Source organism: Acinonyx jubatus, chromosome B2, assembly GCF_027475565.1.
Source record: "Acinonyx jubatus isolate Ajub_Pintada_27869175 chromosome B2, VMU_Ajub_asm_v1.0, whole genome shotgun sequence".
NCBI lineage: Eukaryota > Metazoa > Chordata > Mammalia > Carnivora > Felidae > Acinonyx > Acinonyx jubatus.
In genome coordinates this window covers 88,608,329-88,635,036 of record NC_069385.1, presented here as the reverse complement: position 1 = coordinate 88,635,036, position 26,708 = coordinate 88,608,329, and the positions used below count along the sequence as shown (strand labels likewise).

Below are 26,708 nucleotides of genomic sequence, written 5' to 3'. Positions count from 1 at the left end.
TGAGGGAAAGTGAATCCTTTCCTCACTTGCTTGGCATTCAATGAAAGGTACAGTAAACAGGCAGGCAGCTGTGAATAGTTTGTGAAAACTTATGTTATGAGAAGTCTGTGGCATTAGGAGAACTCGGGAAGAGCATGGTGATGTCTAAACTAAAACCAGAAGTGTGAGCTGGGATGAATTGGGTTCGCTGAAGAGGCAGCAAAGCATGAAGATCTAGATGTGAGGTAGAGGAGGAAAGAAAGGCTGTGGAAAGGCCTACTGAGAGATATGTGTTTTGAAACTTAAATGGTAAGGGGAGTGATTCACATGTAAACTCCGAGAGAGGTATAGTGGGGAACACAATGGAAAGCCTTGATATCATCTAAACTGCACGTAAAACCATAAAATTATATTCAGAGCATTATCTTTAAAGAAGACAGAGTGATGCCTAATACATGTCAGGTTTTTATCATTTTTTAAGTTTATAAACCTTATTACTAAGTTTTAATTTTTATGGACCTTGTGTGAACAGGATTTCCTGAATAAGTGAGGTAGCCCTGTGTTTCTTTATATGATAATCTGTTAAGTCACAGGTTCCAAGAAAGGGGCAGAGAAGTAGTGTACAGGGTAGGGTAAGAGTTGGATTCAATAATTCTGATAAACTATTTCTGTGCACTTTGGAGCCTTCTCAGGTGGAATAATGCTGGGTTTCCACTTTGCCTTCTTTTCTTTTTGGGGGGTACAACATCTCTGAAGTTTTAGGTGAATTTATTTTAATATAGGTCTCCTCAGGATTGCTTCCAGGAATATATGAGTTTAGCTCTAACAACCCCCAAATTAAAGTCGATTAATCCCCCTCCCATTTTTTTATACTTACACACATTTTCAGATATTTTAATTACAGAGAAAGATTATGGGCACTGGGCATGCAGTGGCATGCAGCCTTTTTATGTTTATTACTATTTTTTACTGACACTTCTGTTCAGGAAAAGGTAGTGGTTCAGTAACATTTGTTTCTGAGAAACATTTCTCAATATTGGAAATACAATAGGAGGCCTAGAAATTCATCCCAGTTGGCCCCCAAAATGTGTTATTTTGAGACAAGCAGAAATTACAATAGTAACATTTTATCAATGAGTCTATTTATCACAGCAGCAAACACCTTTCTTGCAAAAACCTGTTCAGGATTCAACAAATATATTCCAGACAGGAAGCAAAATCCTGCTCTATAAATGTGCCCTTATCCTGTAAGGTTTTAAGAGGAGGAGTTCTGGAAGAGAATAAGGCAAGAGGCATTTTCAGTTGTTTAAGAGAGTAACTGAGCAAAAGACATAGGAGTTCTAGGAATGGGGAGAGGCTCATGATTACTGCCTTGCCTCTAATGTAGGAATAAGAGGGGCGCCTGGGTGGCTCATTTGGTTAAGCATCTGACTTCGGCTCAGGTCATAATCTCACGGTTTGTGGATTTGAGCCCACATCACACTCTGTGCTGACAGTTCAGAACCTGGAGCCTGCTTCGGATTCTGTGTCTACCTCTTTCTCTGCCCACCCCTCCCTCCTCCCCCCCCCCCCCCCGCTTGTGCTTGCTCTCTCAAAAATAAACATTCAAAAAAAAAGGAATAAAGTAGGAATAAGAAACTTTCTTTGTGAGGATTAATTAAGTCACATAAACCCTTACTTACATATCTTTCACAGCTAATTGCTGGTGGCAGGGAGAGTGGGGGGGATGTGTTAGTTTCTTTTCCTGAACCCACTTCAACTCCAACCTGTGTTTGTCAGTGGCTCCATCCAGATGACCTGGGGTGGGGCTGGGTGGGGGCGGGCAGTGATCAGCAGGAGTCCAAATGAGTAAGGGACCAGGCTGGGGAAGCTAGTGCTGTCTTGCATTTCCTTGACTTGAGAGAACACTACCTGTTGCCCCAGGAGGCTGGAATGTGCTGCCTCTGTGCATCTGGTGACATTTATAGGCCCCAGGTCTCCCTGCAAGTCACTGAGATGGCTTTGGGGAGTGAAAGCCAGACAGTGTTTTCTTTTAGGGAGAAGACAGTAGGACTAAAATAGGAACTTCAACTCCTTTGTGCAAATATCCAAAAGACAGCATCTAGCCAGGAAAAAATTGATGGCATACTCTTTAACAGTAGCCCCCAAGTCTTCTACTTACCCTTGATGTCCAAGGTTTAATGAATTAATGTTTATGAAACACTCAGAACAATGGCTGTCATAGAGTGGGAACTATGTAACTGTTTCAAATAAAATAAAAATAAGGAATACAAGACTTCTTCAAGATTTCAACAATACATAAAAACAGTTATACTCCATTTTGTGCCTTATATCTTATCTTACGTGCCCTAGCGACAACCTTCTCCACTTCGGCCACCACCAGTTGGGACCTAGCCATGAGAACCTTTCTCTCTTCTGTCCCACAGTTCATTTTTAATCCAGGCAACCTAGATGACAAAAGAGTTTTTCATTTACTTTTCATTTGTTTCTACTAAAGAAATACCTAGCTGATGTATTATAAAAACAGTTTATCCATACAGTATTTATTGAATAATATATTGTTGTTTTGAGTGGTATTATAAGTAAAAATTTGGAAGTCAGTGTTGAATTGGGCTGCGTCACTCCAGCATGCTTTAATTTGGCCAAGTATTTTTCTTACGTGCATTAATGTATACAGAGTGCATATTCAATGATGATCTGGAGATTGAAGCAAACACAGACTCATTGTTCTTCTGATAGCTTCTGTTTATACCACTCCCCCATTTAGTGGCCATTTCACTGCTTAATAGTACTTCAGTTTTAGTTGGATGCAAAAAAAAATAGGGGGGTAAGGGACTGAGACTTGACATTTTATTCCTGATCGGAAACTCTATTATGAGCCTTAGTGCTAAAAGTCATGCAAAGAAAAAATTGCTTGCGAAATTAAGTCAGTCATGCTCTTCTTAACCCTCAGCGATAGACAACGGAAGAAGGATTACATATAATGATCTTTAAAAGTGGGATATAGTTTCACCTGCCTGGAGTGGCTGAAAAATAGACCAGGAACTTGAAGACTGGGCATGGATGCAGTAGTTGACCTCTCTGGCTTCCTTTCAAGTCCCTTGATTCCATAATTTGAATGCATAATTTCACATGCATTTATTCAGAAATATGTGCACCCAGACTACTTTCTGCTAAATTCAGACTCCCACTCTTAAACATTGGAGAGAGAAGCCTGTTAACTGACATTTGCATAGGATGGCAACGTGTGGGAGCGAGAACTGCCAATCATTTCTGCCAACATCATTCTCAAGGGGAGTCTAAACGAAGCTAGCATGGTCCAATTAAAAGAAGCAATTATGAATAATGGAAAGTAAACAAATCTAAGAAAAATGATAGTGCCGGTTATAGTGGGTACTCACAATGAAAGGCTGTAGTCTTAAGTGTCACCTTTGTTTCTAAAGCTATTAATCTACTTTGATTTTCTTGCGGGTTTTTATATGAAATAATAAAAAAGAAATTGTTAATCTTCGTTTAATAACTAAGTAAAATTCACAATAGTGGAAAAATTAAAAACCTCTTTACAGAGCTTTAATTAGGTCAAATTTCTACTTGGCCTTTGGGTTAGGAAAAATATATAAAGTATTACATTGTGACCCATTTAGCTGCTTGATTATAGAAAATATTGCAGAACAGACTAGTGGACCTACATAATTTTTCCTAAGGTTAAATATAATATGTGAAATCTGTTTTTGTGCTGTAATACAATCCAACTATTACAAAAAGTAGACTTTGATAAGCTGCATCTTTATGCCTTGCCGTATGTGCAGGGGAAATTGAACCTTGCGTTGTAATGGCTTGTAAGTGTGTGTTCTTATCTCTGAAAGCATAGTGGTATTTTTACCACACAAACAAACTTTGTGTTAAATTAATTGACCTTCATTCACTTGCACAGTGATGCAATTAACAAATAGCTGCAGACATCAACATTTTGATTGCATTTCCGAAATACAAAAAAAAAAATATCCCTGCCTCCAAGTTCTGGCTGGAATGTAGAAATAATGTTTTTCCAAGTTATTTTCCTTTTCTGAATATCTCTATGGTTGGGTCGTGCAAGATAAATGTATGTTAGACAGCCAAAGTACAAACTCATAGTACCCCCCAGTGATAACCAGAATGGTCAGTGATAAAAGGCACAAGAGCAAGGGGAAAATGTCTTTGGACACATGGAAAATGGTAGCAAGTGGCTGAAAAAGAAACTCAAGACTTTTTTAATACTGGAAAATTGCTAATGGTACCAAAGTGAATAAGGAGCAGAATAAGGAATAGAGGTGAATTAATTGATCTCTTCAGGAGCTAAGAAAACCACTAAAGGTAAGAATGATATGCTAATATATATCTATGGAAGAGATTTTGAACCATCTCTTAAAGGTGTTTACAGCTGACTCCCAATGGAGAGGAGGTGATGATCCAGAAGCCTCGTGCAGAAATGTACACAGTCCGCTTGAAAAATTCTAAATCGAAAGCTGAAGCTAAATTTTGATTTAGCTGATGTCAGGAGCATGCTGAAAAATGCTCTCTTGATAAGCAAGGTAAAGCAAAATCATCCTGATCTAGTAAGCTAGCACATGCTTAAAGTGGTGAAGCAACAAAGCCTGTTGATGCCAGTTTCAGTAGTTACAAGGCTCCAAGTGTGAGTTTACCCATTCCTGTCTATGGAACTGGCCATTTAGCCCATCATGGCCATCACATCAGGCATCCTGAAGTAGATGCTATTTCATTAGCATCACTTACTGCCAGCAAATGACATAGTCTTGGAGCAGAGCCGAGCTACTGGCATGAGAGTTGTGCTAGTGATTCTGGGCTGGCTTTCCCCAGGGAATGTGTGACAGCTACCTAGTCTAGTGTTTGGTGAGAGGTGCTATGAGAGACAGATGGAAAAGCTTCATATTCCACATGTTGTTGGGCAAAACTAGGTCTTCTTCAATCCCTTTATTACTACAGAAAGACAATTCCTTATAGCTTGTTCATGCATGTGCATGCATTCTAACTTAATTCTACCAGCAATGCCTCGTCATGCCCACTTTCCAAATGAAAAACTTGAGGCAATTTGCAGCTATGAAGCAGAGGTATATTTAGAATACTAACCACATGCAGATAGTGACTGTATCCACAGACTTGAACACGTTCTATGTTTTGTGGGTTTGTTTTCAACTCTTGCAGTGTCACGTAGCAGAGCTTAGGTTAGTCATCAAAATATTTTTAATTCAGGCAGTTTCAATTGTTTGCTTTTTTATTTTTGCAGAACAGTTGTGATGATTTTGTACAAAACACCTACATTTCATTTCTTACTAACCCAACCTGCATATTTATCAGTTTTTCCCATTGCAGAAAATACCAGAATTACATACTTCTATATCCAAAATACTACCAACCACCTCCCCCCTTTTTTTTCCGTCCTGATGCGGGACTGCCATCTGGTGGAACAGGAAGGCACTTCTGGTTTGGACCTAACCAAAATTGTATAATCATGGTTTCTCTTTTAGGTTTCCAACGATTCAGCATAGCAAATGGGAACCCTGATTCTGGTCTCAAATGGAAATAAGGTTACAGTGAAGAAAGGAGGCAATGATGATTATTACAGCAGCTGAAAGTCTCAGAGCTACACTGATTATAATGGGTAGTGAATTAGCAAGAAGAGATCACTCAATTTTATTAGTCAAGATTTAAAAAAAAACGTGTGTGTGTATTTACAAACAATGTATACATATATGTGCATTTTAAATACATATACAGTATGTGTACATGTATGTGTGTGTGTATGTGTGCGTGTATGTGTGTGTATCAGACAAGGTAAGGAAAAAAAATTGCAACAGAAACAAAGTGGCCCTAAAAGTTAGAACAGAGATGGTAGAGCCACCTTTCTCCCCTTACATTCCCCAAAATATGTACACCTCATGTTCATTCTCTAGAGCCCCTAACAGAGTCACACACTGCCGATGAGACACTGCCTGGGCAATATTGGGTCTCTGAAGATCTAGAAGATTCAGTGATTGTTGTGCTGCAGCTCTATTACTCTTAGGGATAATGTCTTCTTTGCAGAAGACTTACTCTGACCAACCATGAAATACTGCTGGAGGAAATATTTATCGATATTTTACATACTGTTCTTGAAGTAAAATTAGTGTGAATTATCAGTGGGAAGAAAGCAGAGTTGGTGCCCAGGTATTTTTCTGAATAATATGTCTACCTCTGTCTTCCTAGTTTTCAGGAAGAGGGCTTCTCATGTGCCAAAAACTGTGCCAAATTCATCTAAGCTCATCACAGACATTAAAAATAACTTACTTTATTTTTTATATGAGGCACAGAGAGGCTAAGAACTTCCTCAGTCAGACAGCATTCATTTATGTCACAGATGGTACTTTCCCCACAACTCTTTACATATGAAGGAGGAAATAAGAGGGAGAGTCTACTGACTTTTTACTTTCCCGACTTCTTATTCTGTGCCTGTGACAGAAGTAACATTTTTGAAGGAGATAAAGTCCCAGGGTAGACACTTTCCTAGCCTAGAGAGCAGTTTTCTTTTGCGTATGTTTGCTTCTTTGAAAAGAATGTCTTTGAAGTTGACAAATTCTGTTGTCTGAAAGAAAAGAATGTATGCATGTTTTTCATCTGGAGGAAAGTCGAAATGGTTGTGTGAAATTACATAACTAGACTCACTGTTGGAGCTGGGGTTGAGGTATCATCCTGAATAACTGCAGGGATCCCTAGACTCAGGGTGGAATCCATCCCTACAATATCTGCAAGTCCGATCTCAAACATCTGCAGAATTAAGAATGGGACTATTCTCTTTGTCCAGATGTTTCTTCCGTTCGTGCTACTCAAACTATACACATAAACCTAGAGGTAAATATCATGAGGAACCGATCAGAGCCTCTTGTTTGACTGATAGGTATATGGTCTGTTTGTCATTTTGAAAAGTGAGCTGTGGAGGATTTAGTGACTTGTTGTCCTTGGATGTTCCTGGGGGATGACTGAACCTCAAGCAGAGGAGTTTAAATTACTTGAAACCCGTGGACAAGTGAAAGATGGATCAGAAAAGAGGATAGAACATCACCTGAATGATAAAAGACATCAGAAGGAAAATATGACAACATATTCAATGCATAATGGCTTGACAGTACATGTTTGTGGAGTGATTTAAAAAATGCATAAGTGTATTAGTTATATAGCAGAGTAAGAACTGCATTTCTAATTTCATGCAAAAAGTTATTTTAAGGCCTCAAATTTTGCACTTCAACTTTTTAATGGATTTTTTTCTGCTGTATTATACATCCTCTTGACATTCTAAGCACAGTGTTTTTTAAAATTATTTTGAAATAGTTTTGGATTCACAAGAAGTTGCAAAAATAGTACAGAAGAGTTCCTAGCTTCCCCCAATGATAAAATCTTATATAACCAGAATACATTATCAAAACAAGGAAAGTGACTTGGTTCACTACTAACTACAGACCTTGTTTGGATTTCACCATTAAGCAGTTTCTTCCAAAACGGTATTTAACATGTCTTAGGTTTTACTTGCGGTATTGATTAATTATTTTATTGTGATTAATAATTTTGTCTTAATTATCTTATTAATTTATTTAATATCAGATAGCTACTCTGTAATATGTATTCAGAACTCAAAAATTTACTTGAAAGTTGGAATTCTTAAGCAAAACCTTGCTATCTGCATTTGTATTTTGCTTTTGTTTTTATTTGTGTTGTTCTCAAGTAAATGGGTAATATAACCTGCCATTGCATGAATTCTTGTGGAGTTTAATATGGTTGCTCATCTGCAAAGTTAAGACTTGCAGCAAAGTCTCAGGTAGCTGTCATCCAAGTGGTTCCTTGTCTGTAGTAAAATCATAATTTTCACTGTTTCTATCAGTATCTTCTGACTTATGAGCTTATAAATTTCTGCTCTGCCAAACTCAGTTATCTTTTAGACTTTGTCCTTCTCTTTATTCAACCATGTAAGTTACAGGCATGGTGTCACTGGAAGACATCGGTATCGCTTAGAACATCACTATTATAGATCAGTGAAATTAAGTTGTTCCTTTTCAATTGAAAATATTAAGAGCAAAATGTTATATTTGTGCAACATTTTATAGTTTCAAAATACTGACATGTCCATTATTTTCCTTGATCCCATGCATCAACCCTATGAAATAGGCAAGGTTTTTTATCTCCTCTTAAACTTTGTGGGTCATGAGAACTAAAGATCAGATGCAAAAAAAAAAAAAAGAGAGAGAGAGAGAGAAAATCCTGGATTTAGCCAGGAAGACGTATTTGTGCCAGATAAATCAATAGAGGGAATTTAATATGGTCATTAGGATTAGATAGAACAGCTGAATGAACAAGTAGAGGAAAGTGAAGCAATCCTAAGGTTAATAATCCCCACATGCTGTCTCCATGCCTAATGCTGGAGGGACAGAGAAGAGGCGCTGTTGCTGAATCCTAGGAAACAGTGGCACCTTGTTAGACCAGTGCCACCCATTGGCCAAACTTCGCTGGAAGCATGATGGCAAGGAAGCCAGGGAAACAGTTTTACGCCCACAGGTGTTACAAGCAACAGAAGAGAGGTGTCAGGAATTTATCTGAGAGCCAGTGTATTAAATAGTGTTGTGCTGGGCATACTCATTTTTAATAGAAATACTACATGATGGCACAAAGGATAAAGATGAAATGGACTGTATCTCTGCTGTGAAGAAATTTTCGGTTTTATAAGGGAAGACCTTCATGTAAACAATGACCACTATCATTGTTACTGCTGCTAACTCTCATATTTGCTACCATGTAACATTTATTGAGTACTACTTATATGCCAGGAACTCAATTATTTCAGAATAGTTTCTCATTTAACTCTTTGAATTCAGCTTATTATCACTCCCATTTTACAGATAATAGAATTGAGACTTTAAGAGGTCAAGGGTCACAAGGCCGAATAGCCAAGAGTCTGATACAGACTTTCCAACTCTAAAATCCATGCTCCTTCCCCTGCTCTATGTTGCTTCCTTAGGTATAAGAAGTGTTCAGAGTTCTAGGATTACTTCTATATCTAGGACATAGTGTAAGTACAAAAGAAGAAGTGACCAATTTGCCCAGGGGGCAGAGGAGACTTAGAAGAGACTATACACTCAAATGAACTTGCGGTAAGAGTGAGGGTTCTTCAGGTGAACCAAAAGGCGATCACAGAGTAGAGCACAGCAGCAGTATCAATACTGTATAACGTTTTCTAAGAGTCTGGTAAATATGGCTACAGGCAGGTAGTATAGAACTATTAGTGCATAGTTTGAGAGGAGGAATTATGAAAAGAGAACAGTCAAGGGAAATAAGAATCATGGCAGGAGACATGTCATACTCTGGAGACACTTCATACAAAAGAAAGTGAGCAATTGTTGATGATTGTGTGGTGGGAGAGTCCTAGCCGGTTTTACTTTAGGAATACTACCCTGCCTGCAGAGTTAGATGGCTACTATGATATGTTTGCATAGCACACGGTCACTGTTTAGGACACTGAGTGAATATTAGGAGGATGCCCTAAAAAAATGAACTTGAGTTGAAATGTTATCCTAATAAAGTAGAAGTGCCACCAGCTCCATCCAACCACTTAGCATTTTTTCTCAACTTCTCAATTATTGAAAATCGATGTTCTGGAAAGAGGTTGGTGATATCTGAGCAGACTTCAGCTATAAATGCTTCATTGGGCCCTTTATTAAGTTACTTTAAAATTAAAGGCATCTGAATAAATGTAGTTACATAGCTTTACACTTTACCATAAAACTTTCCCGTATATTTTCTCATATAATCCTCAAATCATTGTATGAGTCTAGTAGCATAGCTGTATTTGCTACAATTTGAAGATGATGGAAGTGAAGAGCAGCAAGGTGAAACTTTTGCCACAGATCTACTAAATAGCAGAGCCAAGACCATCAACTGCCCTATTTGTTCAATGCAGTGTTACTTTTGCATATTTTCATGGTTTTCTTGGTAAGTCAAATTATCTCTTGTTACTCTGTCATAGTTATGCTATGTCTATATTTAAAGGAATTAAACTACCTTATAACACCCCCCAATTTTTCTGTATATTGTGTTTTCCTTTCATATCCACATACCATTTATTATTTCTCAGTAATAGACTTTGTGATAGATTTAATTTTTTTTCCACTGGCAATAGTCTACCTCTCAGAAATGTCACCTGTCAAGTATATCAATTCCTTCAGTAAACAGAAAGCTATTTAATACTTTTATATGAGCTTTAAACTTAGCTTCACCTGGTTTTCCATTATGTTGCAAGGTGCTTTAGAGGTAGAAATGCACTTTTGGTCTGCTCACTAACAGGTGAAAAATTATTTTCCTGCCTTCTTCGATTTTACTTTCTTGTCGGCACTCACTTGAGTTATACATCATCTGCATTAAATGGGGCTAGCTTTGTCTCAACAGCGCAGAAAGAATTCTTAATATTGGAATAGTCCATGTCCTTTTCTTGTTCTCTTTTCCTTCACAGAGTTTAGTAGTGTTCATTTTATTCCCTTGAATGTCAACATTCTCTAGGTTACTGTCATGTTTTGTAATTAAAGCAGTCTAGATGGATGGAGTTGAGAAGTGGCTGAATTTAATTATGGTTAATAAGCATATGACAAGGGGATGAAATACCATCTGATTCTCATAGAGCTTTATCACCACTGTTTATTTAATAAAAAATTTAGTATTGAAGACGGGAGTGGGGGAGAGGGGAAAATGGGTGATGGGTACTGAGGAGGGCACTTGTTGGGATGAGCACTGGGTGTTGTGTGTAAGCGATGAACCACGTGAATCTACCCCCAAAACCAAGAGCACACTGCAATGCACTGTATTTTAGCCAGTTTGATAATAAATTATATTAAAAAAAGAACATACTCGAAATTGCCTTGCACCTGATAAAAGAAAAAAACAGAAATCCTTAAATGACAATGTAGTTTCATTAGTATTATCTTCTAACTTGTCAATAGGCTTATTTCAGAGGAAAGAGTTAAAATTGTCAGTATCATGATTCTAAAATGAATATTCATTTATGTCTTTCCACACTGTGGTCATGTGCATGTATATACAGTGATTCATGAATGTGCAGGTAATGAATAGAAAATGTTGCTTTAAAAAGAGTAAAGGGATTATGAATATATGTGTGTGTATGAAATACAAATACATGCCATATTAGTATGATGAATATGGACAATACAAAATGTTAAAGAAGTTAGTTGATGATGATTTTTCTTTCTTTTTTTCCTCCTTTGGTTGCTTTGGTTTCTATGGAAATTGACTATTTCGGAAAATTCAGTTTCCTACTGGGAAAAATTGAATGCTGGGCAGTGTACAGACACTGCAGATTCTCAAGTTAGAAGATTTGAGCTTTACATCTAGCTCTGCGATTAGCTAGCTGGCTGGTTTTGAATAAGGAAGCTATGCCTCATTGTCCACATGTGTGAGACTGTGATCATGTCTTCCCAATCTGAAGTGGTTTCTCGAAGATAAATTAAAATATAGCCCAAAAGAGGTTTCGATGAACAAGGTAAAAATATTATTCAAATTATGTGTTGGAAATGATTCTTTTATGTTTAAATCAGGTAAATTAGAAGTCAGTTAAATGTGACAATATACCTTTGTAGCCAAGCCAAGAATATTAACATTATGTTCATGAACAAATTTGTGTGATGGTTTGGAAGGCCCAGAAGGACAAGTTCTAGGAATGAAATCAGAGTCCATACTCTGAAAGATCAAAGCGGGTTTGGACAAGTGGTCAACAAGAGCAGGATTAGTATAACCAGAGAAATAATCTTTGTAAAGAAAGAATTTGGTAAAAAGAGGAATGTTGCTTTCCTCCCTTTATCACCTCTAGGCCCTAGAATCTTGGCTAGAAGTGTTATATAAGGTGTTCCAGGGGCGCCTGGGTGGCTCAGTCGGTTAAGCGTCCGACTTAGGCTCGGGTCATGATCTCGTGTTTCATGAGTTCAAGCCCTGCATTGGGCTCTGTGCTGACAGCTCAAAGCCTGGAGCCTGCTTCGGATTCTGTGTCTCCCCCCTCCCTCTGTCCCTCCCCTGCTTGGGCTCTCTATGTCTCTCAAAAAAAGAATAAATGTTAAAAAAATTTTTTAAAGTGTTCCTGAATCAGGTGTTTCTAAAGATTATTTTACAAAAAAATATTTTAAATGTCTGTGTAATGGTGAAAGTGATCGACTTCATTCCAGTCTCAGTAATTGATGCGGGAGTACAGCTTATTGTTTGTGAACCTGTGTGTATCTTCCTCTCTGAGGAGATAGCACAGAGTAACCTATGAGCAGGAGAGATGAATTCTGGTTCATTGAGTATCCTTACCAGTGACTAGCAGTGCTCCTGTCCTGAAAACTAGAATGCCCAGTCTCGTTTCAGGGCTCTTATTGCTAAGTTATGGGAGGTGTCTAGCTTCTTTCTAAGTGGTCTTTAAATTCTGAGTAAGGCCTTGCTTTTCTTTCCCTGTGATCCAAAGTGACGGTTGCCCCGTGGTTCTACAGCCCTCCATCTCTGTGACCTGAATTGTGTCACGTCTGTGTCTGTGCTGTCCTGGCAGCTTTATTTGCTCTGCACAATCAACGTTTCCTCTCACTGTCAAGAGCCCTGGCATTTTAAACCCCTTTTGGCAGAAGCAGTTTAAGCTTGGAAACTGCACTGTAAATATATCTCCTGTTGGGCAGAAACAAGGATACTCTGATGATGCCATTTTCCATCAACAGTCACCAACAACTGCTCGCCCTTACTCCCACCCCTTACCCTTGCAGTAGCTCAGATGCAGCACTCCTTGCTCTCTGCTCTCCTTTTATGCATCCGTGGCATTTAGGAAGACAGGTCAGATTTTCAAATGGTCTACACGAAGCTCCAAGACCACCAGTGTGGGGAGGAGAGAAACAAAAGTGAAAATACCTCCCTGTATAGTCCATTATAAGGGTCCCCACAGGCTCTCAGCTGAGGTTACCGCTGTCCTCCTGTTCTAGTGTACTTCTTCCTCTCATCCTCTCCCTCTGTTTAGGCCCAGGACACCTCCAAAAAAGCCCTTTTTCTGATCTTAAAATGTTAATACAGGAATTTCGCATAGAATACTCTTACATTAATAACTAGGATACTTAGCACCCCAGATAGAAGTGTTTACATTTAGAAGCCTGAGAAAACACCTAGACTTACCCCATGTGTGTAAGACCTATATCAGTGAAACGAGCCAACAAAATAATCCCTGCCCAAATACAGTTCTTTACCTCCCCGAAGTACATTTCCAGCCATTTTAGATAGCTGCTTCTTTTCATTTATTCGTTTCTGTTCCCTCATTTCTTGTTATCAAGCATTCAGGATTATTTCTGCTGGTTTTTTTTCTATTTTCTTTAAAATATTTGGCTTAATGGTTCAGTTGAGGATCTTTAATAAGCCCAAGGCAAGACTTTATGGATACTTACTTATAACTAAGTAGAGGGAGACAGCACAGGTGTTTGTGCAATGGGTCTTCTAGGCCTTTTTCATATCCTGGTAATATGCTGCTGAGGCACTCCACCCTTGTGGATTGATAGCTGGATTTTGATCTTTAAAATTTACTATATCTTTTGATTTGTTTGTGTGTGTGTCTGTGTGCACGCACGCACGCATTATACACAATATCTATAGCCATGGATTATCCCTTTATCTGCATAGCACAGTATGAATTACTTTCTTACCTCTATGCATGCATTTGTTCTTAGGACATTCATAATTTTCTTCAAGGTTATACTCTGTCTTTTAAATTTTTAATTGGATAAAATTATCACCCTATTTACAAATTAGTTTATGTTAGGTACCATCTCATTCATCATTGATAATCCTTCCTATTTTAAATCTGGTAACTATGTACAGTTAGTGTTACTTAACCGCCCTACCATCCATGACAGAGTGAGCCTTTCCACTTCTGCTTTCTCAAGATGCATGTAAAGCTGTCTCATTAGGACTCTAAGTATTAAAAATTGCCTGTGCAATTTGGGACTTGTATGTGAGAAGCAGTATTTCAGCTTAAATATCTTGTTTCTTACTTTCTTCAATATAACCAAACCAACATTGGGACTCCTAGATGGTAAAATTGCTTATGTATATTAGCAAATTTTATGTATCCTTTAAATTTGGAAATGACTCAAAGCTATAGCCAAAGCATATGTGGCTATCAAAATATAATCCCTTAAGGGAGAGCCATGTGACGTTAACTTATCTTAATATTTTGATAATGTGTGTGCACATGTGTCTGTGTTATTTCATACTAATCCATAAATATAGATTAATAAAATATTAGATTTATTAAAGCTGTGGAATCAGTTTGAAATGCAAGCCAATTCATTTTATTCTTCTATAAAACGAGATGCAATGCAGGGAAGAAATTTATGCTGTGGTAATAGCTGCAGCATATTGAGCTCATATCATGTATCACTTTATATGTTCATCTACTTAATATTCACAACAACCCTATAAAGCAAGCACTATTATTATCTTCACTTTACATATAAGGTGAGGCCTGAAGAAGTGAAGTAGTTTACTCAAGATGTGGCAATTAGAATGTCTACAACCTGGTGGTCTATTTTGGTGGCTTTATTTCCTTTGTAGTTTTGAAGGACATAAGTACTACAGTGATGCACCATATCCCTGTTAGGAATGCAACTCAGTAAGAGGCTGAACCAAGGATTGGAAGCTCTTCTTCAACCATTAATCCTCTCTGAGAGGTCTGTGTGCAGAAAGGATCACAAAGGTATTGGAGTTCTGTTGCTTAAATCCGGCTTGATCTTGTCCTCTGTATGTCTGTTAACTGTGCTCAGATAATTTAACAATTTTAATATTGGGCACTATTGGAGTCCTAAGATAGCAGAATATCATATTTCCTCTTTCAATTCACATGGATCAACAAGACTGTTCATGATTTCCTAGGAAGTTCTATGAATTTTTTTTAATAAAATCTGTTATTCCTTTTTTTAATATTTATTTATTTTGAGAAAAAGAGAGAGAGGGAGCAAGCAGGGGAGGGTTGGGGTAGGGAGAGAAAGGGAGAGGGTGAGACAGAGAGATAGAGAAAGAAACCCAAGCAGGCTCCTCACCGTCAGCACAGAGTGAGATGCGCCACTTAAACTAATGACTTGAGCCAAAAGTTAGACACTCAACCAACTGAGCCACCCAAGTGCCCCTAAATTCTGTTATTCTTAGTTATTTTTGCTAATTTTGAGAATATGTAATTTATTGACTAAAGCCATAGGTACATATGTGGAGCCCAGTAATGAGAATTTTTGGTAATATGTTCATGAAAGTGAAAGTGAATGCACGTATAGTATTTAAAACTCCAGGCCCCCTGAACTGTGAGGTGTGTTCAGTGATATCATCTCTTAGCTGTTCTTTCATGCATATGCCATTGGAAACTCGTCACTTTAACAATCACAGATCTTAAGTCCTGTAATCAGCCAATGGCATTTCAAAAGAAGACAGATGAAAATAGGAAGTTAAAGTTATCTTTTATAAACTATGGGAAATTATCGTAGAGAGAAAAAAATATATCTTGAAATAAAGTATATAGTATAGAAAAGCACAGAGGTCCAAAACAAAGAAGATATTTTCTTTCCAAACAAAGATTGGTAAGATATGCAGGAAGCTAAAAGTTGCTATGAAAAACAGGAGCAATTATATATGTCTTCTTAAAATAATCAGATGCAAAGATACAGTGATAAAAATGCAAATCGTAAAATACTCTTAGCCAGCTAGAGGTCAAATCAATGTTTTTCCTCAAATCAAAACATCAGAATTTTTCCTCAGTGAAGTTTTAATTTTTAAAGGTTGAATATTTATGGGGAATCTAAAAGCTGAAATTATTACAAGTCCTTGGAAAAAGGTTAAGATTTAAGTATTAGGTAAACATGAAATGTTCATGAATGAACTTGAAGGTGTCCATGAACACCTTGAATTAAAATGCAAAGCATTCTGAAGGGAAATTTTTCATCAAATTTCCAACAGAGTCCAAAAATTCTTAATAATTATTTTCATAGAGCAGTATTTTTCTTTGTCTTTTCGTTTTTAAAAACCTATCCATGAACTAGACAGGCTCATAGGCTTTATACTTAATGTGTGTTAATGGCTTTATATAAAGTCATAGAATGTTAGATTCATAGAATTTCAGGCTCCGTCCTCATGAATCTCTTCTGGTTTTGCTGCCAAGTAAATGATAAGCCTGTGCTTAAGAATCACTGGTGTGAAAGTGTAAAAAGAAGCTTTGGAGCCAAGGAGATTTGAGTTCAAAGCTTCCTCTGCTACTTGGTCAGGTTTCATAAGCTTCTTGAATCTTACTGTTCTTCACTTGTAATAATGATAATTATATATCATAGGGTTGTGGTGGATTAAATGATGAAATAATATATATATATGTATATGTATATATGATATACATGACATATACATGTCATATACCATTTGGCATCTAGGTAGAACTCCCTGTTAGTCCAAGATATTTTATTCTGTGTTTTACCACCTATTAGAATATTCTTCTATATACTATATTATTGAATAGAATCTGTCTAGATATCATTTTCCTTCAGTTTTTTTGAAGGCTTGTATTCATACAAATCTAAACCCTATTTTGCCTGACAACACCTCCATTCTTTGTATTCTCATTATCTTTGCCATTCTTTTGATAATTATTCATCTGTTTTATACCAGAGTGTCTATAGTCATTCTGCTGCTAGCCTTTCCAAGTGAATTCTGAGAATTTCCTATTTTGTCTGAAAGTTTTGGTTAAGCACTTGCTGAATGCAGATATTCTGGGAATATGTTTGGCCCATCTTTGAGGTTCACTGCTTAGGACTCCGGTTGTCTTGGTGACACTTCTATTAGGACACAAATTCAGGAAACTGAAATGAAATGTTTGCTTCTGTAACTTCTGATACAATCAGTCCAGGGAATGCCTTTGCCCATTCATAACAATTTAAGCACAATTCTTTCTGTAAGTGAAATAAAATAGGGTGAGTTGCCAGAAACTAGGGTGAGATTTCTTAGGTACCTATTTGTAGGTAGCCTCTGTAGAGGAAAAATAGTTAGAAGAAAAAGAAAAAAAAATATGTAATACTGTATCTGTGCTATATATCCTGCTTTGTAAAATTAAGAGAAGAGAATCTCACAGGTGATGATAGAAGCTGTTTGAAAAATATTTCCAGAGACATAAAGAATATCTGTTTCCCTAATTTCCTTAGGGTTTGTTTGGGAGAAAACATTCTATGACTGGAATGTCTACTTCTCTTTACCTCAAGGCCTATCTAGCAGCTGAAGTAAGCCAGCATGTACAAATGAATGAGCCATGAAGATATCCCTTATATTTATCGTTTCTGTACTTATCTCTTCTACGCATCTGCATTAAGTGTCTAGTATCAGTCAAACATCATGATGGAAGCGTCTGGTACATAGAGGAGAAGAACCACATGACTCCTACTCTCTCACTGTCTAATAAGAGGAGACAGACATATGAACAAATAAGTTGTGGACAACAAATTGTGTGCAGAGATGTTCAGTGCTTCCTGAGGCTATAACGGAAAGCTTTCTAGGAGTCTTATCAGGTGAAGAGCTGGGCCAGAGTAGGACATTTCAAGCACAAAAAGCTATACTTACAGAATTGAAGAGAGATACCCGTACACACTGACACCTATAAGCCATCAGGTCCCACTGGAGAGTAGGGCTCTTGGTCCTTAGGAGTCATTTCCCCATTTTACAGAAGTGAGAATGGAGGTTCAAAATAGTTAAGGGCTTGTCGTAGAGGCTCCTATTTAATAAACTAAAACACTGACCTGGGCTGAAGGCTTCCTGCTCCTGATCTACCAAATGCTTCTGCTTGCTTTGGCTATATAAAGACAAGGAATCCATCCTTTCATCAAGAGCTGCTCCTGAGATTTGTATTTGAGTTTTCCTTCATTCATTTATGCTTTCACCTCTGTTAGACAGTAAACATTAAACAGGGAAGCTGAGGGGCGCCTGGGTGGCTCAGTTGGTTAAGCGTCTGACTTTGGCTCAGGTCATGATCTTGTGGTTTGTGAATTCGAGCCCTGTGTCGGGCTCTGTGCTGACAGTTCAGAGCCTGGAGCCTGCTTTGGATTCTGTGTCTCCCTCTCTCTGCTCCTCCCCACTCGTGCTCTGTTTCCCTCTCTCTCAAGAATGAACATCGAATTATTTTTAAAACAGGGAAACTGAAATCAGTGTAATATATTTGCTTCCTTAGTAAATCATATAAAATCATTTCAGGTTGACTGGTTCTAACTAGTCACCAATGAATATACCTATGTGCCTTTTCTATTCTTACCATGCTTTCCTTTTTCCTACTTGTACTTTCTTATTGTGAGGTTCCCATTGTTCTGATTTCTAGTGTGAAGCAATTCTCTACAAGATGCACTTTAAAGTTAAAGAACATCTTCCTGTTATGCCCTCCTCAGTGACAGACTTACTTTGCAAGTCAAGGGATGGGAGGTTTAAATAAAATTTAAAATAAACTCGTTAAAATGGATGGTTTATTGAAAAACAACTATACATAAGTTTATGGAAGTGTATTTTCGAGTTCAGCAAATATTCATGTATTCACAAGCCTTCTGTGCTTCAAGTCTGTTCTAGGTCTTCATCTAGAGGATTAGAAGATGAATAAAACATTGTGCTCACCTCTATAGGGTTCTCAGATTAGTAGGGGAGGCAAACATTTAAGGTAATGATTCGAACACCGAATACAGAATGCAATCATGGAAGCACATTTAAAATACAGAGATGGAACTGAAGAAAGAGCAACTCTGTCTAGAGACTAAGGATAAGTTTCCTGGAGAAACAAACCTCAAAATTGTATTTTAAAAGCTGCAGGGAGTTTTCTAGGAGGAACAAGATAGTGGGAATGGGATATTCAAAGTAGAAAGAATATTCTCTGCAAAGACGTTGATGGGTGAAAGCTTTAGACACCCACCTGATTGCTTAGATGTCCCTCTGGGCTGTGGGAAGGCTACAGAGGGGTGAGAGCTAGGAAGATAATTGAACAGACTCACATAATAGAAAAAAATGAATACTTTTTCATTTTAAAGAATATAGTGATGGTATAAAGGGAGGGGAAAGGAGTGCAAATTTAGGAAGGAAGACTAGTGAGGAAATTGTTACAGAATCCAAAAATAGGTGATAAAATATTAAAACAGAAACACACAAACTTAGTGCCATAGAGAATAGAGGAGAAAATTATTTAGGAGGGGGAATCTTACTAGAAACTAGTGGCTCATTGGATTTGAGTAGTGAGGAAGACAGGCCAAAATTACTTGTAGGTTTTGTGCCTTGGAGGAAGAATAAGAAGTGGTACCACCTACCAAGACAGGGAATGTACTATTGTACAAAAATACAATATAATATAATAAATATAATAAATATATGATATGATATGATACAATACAATATAATGTAATATTCAAATCCAGGTAGTCATAACATTTATAGAGAAAACTAAAGCAGAGAAGCAAATAAAGGGAGGTCTTACACTGACAATGCTATTTTAGATAAGATATCACCTCTGAGAAGGTGATATTTAATTGGAGAAATGAATGAAGCAGACACCTGCACGAAGATCTAGAAGAACATTTTAAGCAGAGTGAACATTGACTACAAACACTGAAATAGAAATGGTTTTGGCATGGAATGGAGAGAGTCAAAGTGGGGAAGTGGGATCAGAAATGAGTTTCAGAGATATAGGAAGTGACCTTGCAGTAGAGAAGAGTTTGGATTTTCGCCATTTGAAATGGAAATCCTGAAGAGTTTGACCATCAGAGTGACAAGCTCTGATTTGTATTTTTAAAAGGTCATCCTGGCTGCTGGGCATAGAGAATTAAATGCAAGAGGCAAGAGTAGATACAGAGAGACTAGTGAAAAAGGTACATCAGCACTGTAGGAGGGATATCATGGTGTCTTGGACTAGGGGAATGGTGAGAAATTGAGAAGTGTGTATTTTGATATATGGATATACGGATGGATTCAATTCAATGTGTGGAAAAAGAAGATCAAGGAGGAATACTAGATTTTTGGCCTGAGCTGTTAAGGTGTGGGAAGAGCAAAGTTGTGGGGGAATATGGAGGAGGGAAAATTGAGTTCGTTTTTGGATATGTTTAGCTTGTGATGCCTTTTGGACACTCGGTTGGGTGGGTGGTTGCATATCTTCCTGTGGAGTTAGGAAAGAGTTCCAACTGGAGATAACATGGGAATCTTCAGCATACCTGCCATTGAGATCACCTAGATTAGAGGAGGACAGAGGATGAAAATGGGCAGAAAAGCATGAGCCTGGAGGCATACTACATAATCAGGATCAGGAGGACACTAGCAAGGGGAGTGTGAAGAAACAGGGAGAGATTTAGGGAATCTTAGCCATGAATTTCAGTGATAAACATTTTAGCAGGAAGAGGGTATGGACCAACAATGTCAATTGCTATTGACATGTCAGAGAAGTTAAACACTATTAATGCAGAGTTTTAAAAACTAACATGATTCTTCCATTTTTTATTAAAGATTTTGTTTTTAATTTTTAGAGAGAGAAAGTGCGACCAGGGGACAAGGGCAGAAGGAGAAGGAGAGAGAATACTAGGCAGGCTCCATGCTTAGCGCAGAGTCTGATGTAGAGCTCAATCCCATGACTCTGGGATCATGACCTGAAACAAAATCAAGAGAGAGGCTCAACTTACTGAGCCACCCAGGTGCCCCATCAGGGTTCCATCTTTGTACTAGCTCAAAAATTGTGAGTTAAGACTAGCTTATATGAAATTATTGTACAAAAGGAAGAATATCATTACAGGTGCAAATAGCTGTCATGGGAGCATAAGAGGTATGTCTAAATGGGAGAAGGGAGAGGGAAGAATGAGCAGCTGACTTAAGAGCCAGACGTGCCTTTGGCCAAGTAGGATTGCTTATATCCCACAAACTGTTTAATATAAATACTTTATTCTGAGACGGAAGCAAAAAGGATTGTGTGCTACAGATGAGATCATAACCAAATTTAATTTCAGTTTTCTCTAGCTCCATTGGTCCATGTTTATAGACATAATTAATATATATAGCATTAATTTAATTATTTTTCTTGCTTGTTGCCCATGTGTATAATGGAAAAAACTTGGTCTGCTCCTCTGCCCTGTGTTATTTCCACGAGTTCCCAGGGCCTGTGTTCATCGAATGTTCTGTTCTTAACAGAAATGTTTCTCTCCCCTGCTTAGTGTCATGCTTTATTCTTAGAGGCTGTACGCATCACTCTCCTTCAGTTTGGGATTTCAAACAGATTTCAAAATCAGAAGAAAGAGAGTCTTTATCCTATCCCTTCCATTTTTGGCCTCCCCAATAATTATTAACCAAGAGCACAGTGTTCACCCTTTCTTTGTTAAGCCGAAGAAGGATACTCACGTGGAATACATAAATCCGCTCCTCTCCAGTCTGTCCCATTAGGTTGACAAATATGTCCAGACATGTCTGAACCACAGCAGAGGACACAGCCTATGATTAAGTTGGACCTTTTGACACATAGATTATGGGATTTACCAGAGATTGAAAGCACACAATAATGAAACAGATTTTAAAAAATGAAGAGTATTTTAGAGCCTCAGGCAAGGAAAGGAGATAATCCAACTCCTTTATTTCTTCCACTCGAAGAAATTGATATCAAATAAATTTAACCGATACATCTAAGGACACAAAGCTCAATTTTGTAGAACTCAGACATGTACCCAAGTCTCCAAATCTCGGACTATTTTTCTTTCCAATAAAGTAAGACATGCAAACACACACACACACACACACACACACACACACACACACACACACACACACACAGTAATGCCATGGTAACTGAATATTGAATACGGTTTAAGTCCATTGAGTAGTTAGATTAATTTTACTATACTCTTGGAAACAAGAGGACTATTTGAGATGGGAAGCAAACATGGCAATGTGTGGATGTGTCATATTATGGATGCAGACAGAAAAGTAGGACGCTTGGTTAATTTCTCTTTGTGTTACAAATTGCAAATTGTATTCACTTGTAATGTGGTAGTTTTGACCACATATGCTTAGAGGATGGGGAACTCAGTAAATGTTAACCAGAAATGTAACATCTTAATATTCGATTTCTGAATGTTCATGAATCTTGTGGAGAAAATCATAGTATAACAAAAAAGCTCATAGTGATGTGTATTTACTGAAACAACTGGTCAACTGAAATGAAAATCTCTAATTGAACTAATTATTTGATTAATGAACCAACTTACTCAGTTAAACCTATGGTTTGTGTAAAGTATGTTAGTTTTCAGAATTGGTGTTAATGGATGAGAATTAGATTTTCTAGGTAGATGGTTACATAAATACAGTCTCTATCAATCCAGTCTGGGTTTCACATTCCCACCACAGACTTTACCTTTTAAAATCTTCTGTTTAATTCAATCCCCTTATTAAAAGCCTTTTCCTTTATTTTCCAAAGAATGAATTTCAAGCTTCTTTATGTGGCAGTCAGGGTCCTCTCCATCTACCTCAATTTTGTTTCTCTAGTGCTGTCTCTTATTCTCTTTTCTAGCCATAATCTTTTCCCCTTCTTTTTAATATTCTATCATATACCTTTTAGTGGACAACTGTCCCCAAATTATTTTGCCCATAAATATGACAGACTTAATCACCTCTAGGCCTTTATGTTTATCTCCCTTATTGAAATGCCCTTGTCATCTTTCTTTACTCATTGAAATCCTATGACTTCTTCAAAGACACAGATCAAATGTCAACTTACCTGAGAATCCAGCAACTACGTATTGACTCCAATAGAGCTCATGGTCTCTGTATTCATAGGAGCTTCCAGGGTACTCAATTGTCCCTTTTCCTATCCAGAATGCCATAGTTCATTCATTCCCCAAAACAGCCAATTCAAATCTCACTACTTTTTTCAACCCTTAAATGCTACTACTGTACTGCTCACTCAACTAACTCAATGAAACCAGTTGCTGGGTGTGAACTCTACCAGATTATATCCTTCAACCTCCAAATATATCCATGTCCTCACTTCTCTCTCTCCCAAAAAGCAGTGTCACCTTCCAAATCTTACACCTGTGTTCTCAGTTGCTTTCCTTTCCTCACCTGGGATTTTGCCATATTTCTCTCTCATACCTTTGATATCCTCTTTTCCACTGTCTCCTTCCTGTCATCTTACACTTTGATTGTTTTGCTCTTGTTCATTTTAAACAACAGTGTTTTTCAATATTTCTGCCTCTCTTTCAAACAATTGCCACATGGCTCATTGTTTGTTTTTTATTTGATGAGCAAATGTATGAAAATGTTTGTTGATACACATGAATTTACTTTTGTTCATTCTTCAATTCCATGCATTCAAGTTTTAATTTCCATTGCACTACTGAGATGGTTCTGAAGTCCAAATAAATGTTCTTCATCTCCATTCTCAGTTTCTTCACTGTTCTCCAGTACCACTGAGTACTTGTTCTTTCGTGAAATATGACGTTTGGATTTAAGGGTGTGGGTCTTCCAGTAATATCTCCTATTTTTTTTTTTTTTTTACTTTTTTTCTTTGTCTGTTAGGAGCTCAAGTTCTATTTGGACAGATCATACCCTTCATGAAATCACGTCAGTGGCTTTCCATTACATGCATAACAAACTTCATGGCCTGTCCTAGTCTTCATACAATATAACTTTAATATAACTTTTTTAGCAGAGACACCAGAAGGCCTCCAAAATATCACATACATTCATACCTTCAGGCCTTGGATTATGCTGTTGCTTTCTGTCTAGAATGCTGTTCACACTTTTCAACTTGAGAAAGTCATGCATATCTTGGAAATCATCTCCCAAATGTCATTCCTACTGTGTCACTTGCTTCCTCTGATTATTACATGGAAAATTAGTAACTGCCTCTGTGTTGCCTTTAGGACTATTTATGTGCATTAGAGTTTTGCAGTAATAGTACATCATATATTGAAAGTATTTTGAAAACTTTTTTTCTGTTTTCCACTACACTATTTCCTCAATTAGGTTAGGGTCTACATTAATCTTTGCGCTCACTGTGCTTAGCACAGTGTAAGTGATCACTAAGTATTGATTTATCTGATGATAGTCTTTCCTTCATCAAAGCTGTTGGTGAGGGAAATTCTATAATATTCCTTCATATGACATTCATATAGAAGCAATTAATGAAAGAAATTGAATTAAAAATAGTTTCTCTGCAATTTAAATGGTGATTTGCAGTAATTAGGGGGAATTATTTATTATCATAATTATTACAACAAAATTAAATATTTTAAATCAATATTTTAAAGTACAATATTTCTCAGTGTTTATTTTGCATGTTAGATCATTTCCAATTCAATTAGTACTAACTGTAGCTCTTGTTTTTTCATCTTTAATAATTTTTAATCCTTGACTTTTCTCTGATTTCTCATTCTGTGTTAGTGGGTAGACCATGATTCTGAAAAAGTGCCATCTTAAAATGAGTCTATACTCTGAATGCACACTCTACAAAATAGAATGTGAACATTTTGTAAATTCTTCATCTCCCTAAAACATTGATCACTTATTTAATAGCTTGTTTCTTTTCTCAGTCTATTTTACTTTATTTATGTTATTGAACTCCATCCTGTTAACGAATGTAATTGAATGGTTAAGAAAGCCTCATATGGGCGCTGGAGGGAGGCCGAGATGACTGATGAGATCACCAAGGCTCACTTCACCTGGCCTGATGGTGACACGATCTTCTGGAAAGATCATTGACAAGGAAATCCCAGGCAAAATCATTTTTGAAGGTGACCAGTGTCTTGCTTTCCATGACATTTCCCCTCAAGCACCAACACATTTTCTGGTGATACCCAAGAAACATATATCCCAGATTTCTGTAGCAGAAGATGATGATGAAAGTCTTCTTGGACATTTAATGATTGTTGGCAAAAAATGTGCTGCTGATCTGGGCCTAAAGAAGGGTTATCGAATGGTGATGAATGAAGGTTCAGAAGGGGGACAGTCTGTCTATCATGTTCATCTCCATGTTCTTGGAGGTCGGCAGATGAATTGGCCTCCTGGTTAAGCATGTTTTAGGGATAATTTTCCCTTCTCTAGGCAATGGTCAATATTTGCAAGTTCCAATATTTTAAATAGTATATTTGTTTTTACCTGTGTATGGAGAGATTGAGGGAATAATTTTAAAAGCCCATACATAATAAAAGATAAGGTTGCATGGTTAAGAAAGAAAGAAAGAAAGGAAGGAAAGAAAGAAAACCTCACATGGAGCGAATTCCATCTTATTTTACACTAACCCATGAAAGAACTTCCCCTTCCACAAGGGATAGTCCGGAATTCTCATTCACTGAAGGCCTTGAGACCAGAAATAAAAGTTCATATTATCTGTGGCCATTGAACTATTGGGGGGTGGGGGGAGGGGGTGTTTGGAGCCCATCTTCACCAACCAGATCATACTGTTCAGTTGGCAGGGACTGTCTTATGTGACTGAATAAGGAACTTCTGTGCCAGATCTTACCACAGTGCCTGTATATCACAGATGTTTGTAAATGAAGGAATGATGGCCATGGTGTTTATTTTCCACACTTAAACTCATATTTCCTGTGTAGTTTTAGGATTCTTTTCTCTTTTCTCTCTTCTCTCTCTCTCTCTCTCTTTTTTTTTTTTTTGTTTATTTATTTATTTTGAGAGAGAAAGAGAGCATAAGCAGGGAGGGGAAGAAAGACAGGTCGGGGAGAGAGCCAAGCAGGCTCTGCACTGTCAGCATGGATCCCAACACGGGGCTTGAACTCACAAACTATGAGATCGTGACCTGAGCCGAAGTCAAGAGTGGGATGCTTAACCTACTGAGCCACCCAGGTGTCCCATGTAGGCTTACGATTCTAAGAGTGTTTGCAAATTCCATGTTTATGATTGATACATTTAAGGTATTAAGGTTTAGATGAATTACTTTTTAATTCCTGGAATTTGCTTTTTTCCTTTTAAAAATATACAGACATCATGCCATTGTCTATAAGCAAATATAAATAAAACATCCAGCTGATTACACTTGTTAACTTTTAATCCAAAAAGTTAGGCTCATGTAGTCACAGCCCACATTCTACTTTTGTAGTCAGTCAGGAACTTACCCATTTACCAGATGTTCAGAAATAAATAACTACTGAATGTGTGAACTCCAGGACAGGCTTTTCATATTTATAGATTATGATTTTGGATGTACATACCTGAGCTCATACTTTTTTTTTCAAACAACTTTATAATAGTATTAACATTTAAAATGTTAAAAAAAAAACCCTCATAATTCTAGAATCTAGTACTTTTGGCATCAGTGTTCTATGTTCCATTCCAGATAACTTTTATAACACAAAGTTGGAATCTTAGCAGATATACAATTTTGTGTATTCACATATTGCCAAACAGAATTGTTTATGTTGCTAAAATATTTAAAATTTTTATTTTAATTGCAATTATTATAGTCTAGAGATTTGTTATTCTAACATTTACACAATACTCTCATTATTGTTTACTTACAAAATACTCATGTTTATTGTAGAGATATAAATCAACAAGCAGCCTGAAGTAAAAAAGGAAAAGTACTTACAATTCCATTTCCCAGAGACAATAACTGTTCCTACATTAGAATATATCTTGAAAATTTTAAATATCTAGCTGTCTTC

At 37.3% G+C, this 26,708-nt stretch overlaps 1 protein-coding gene and 1 pseudogene across 5 annotated transcripts in view; both read left to right on the top strand.

The window, feature by feature from the left end:
• The window catches only part of ADGRB3 (adhesion G protein-coupled receptor B3), a 727,056-nt gene that overhangs the window by 141,815 nt on the left and 558,533 nt on the right, over nt 1-26,708 (top strand). The gene's annotated exons all lie outside the window — the stretch shown is intronic.
• On the top strand, nt 132-25,657 carry LOC128315606 (adenosine 5'-monophosphoramidase HINT1-like; annotated as a pseudogene).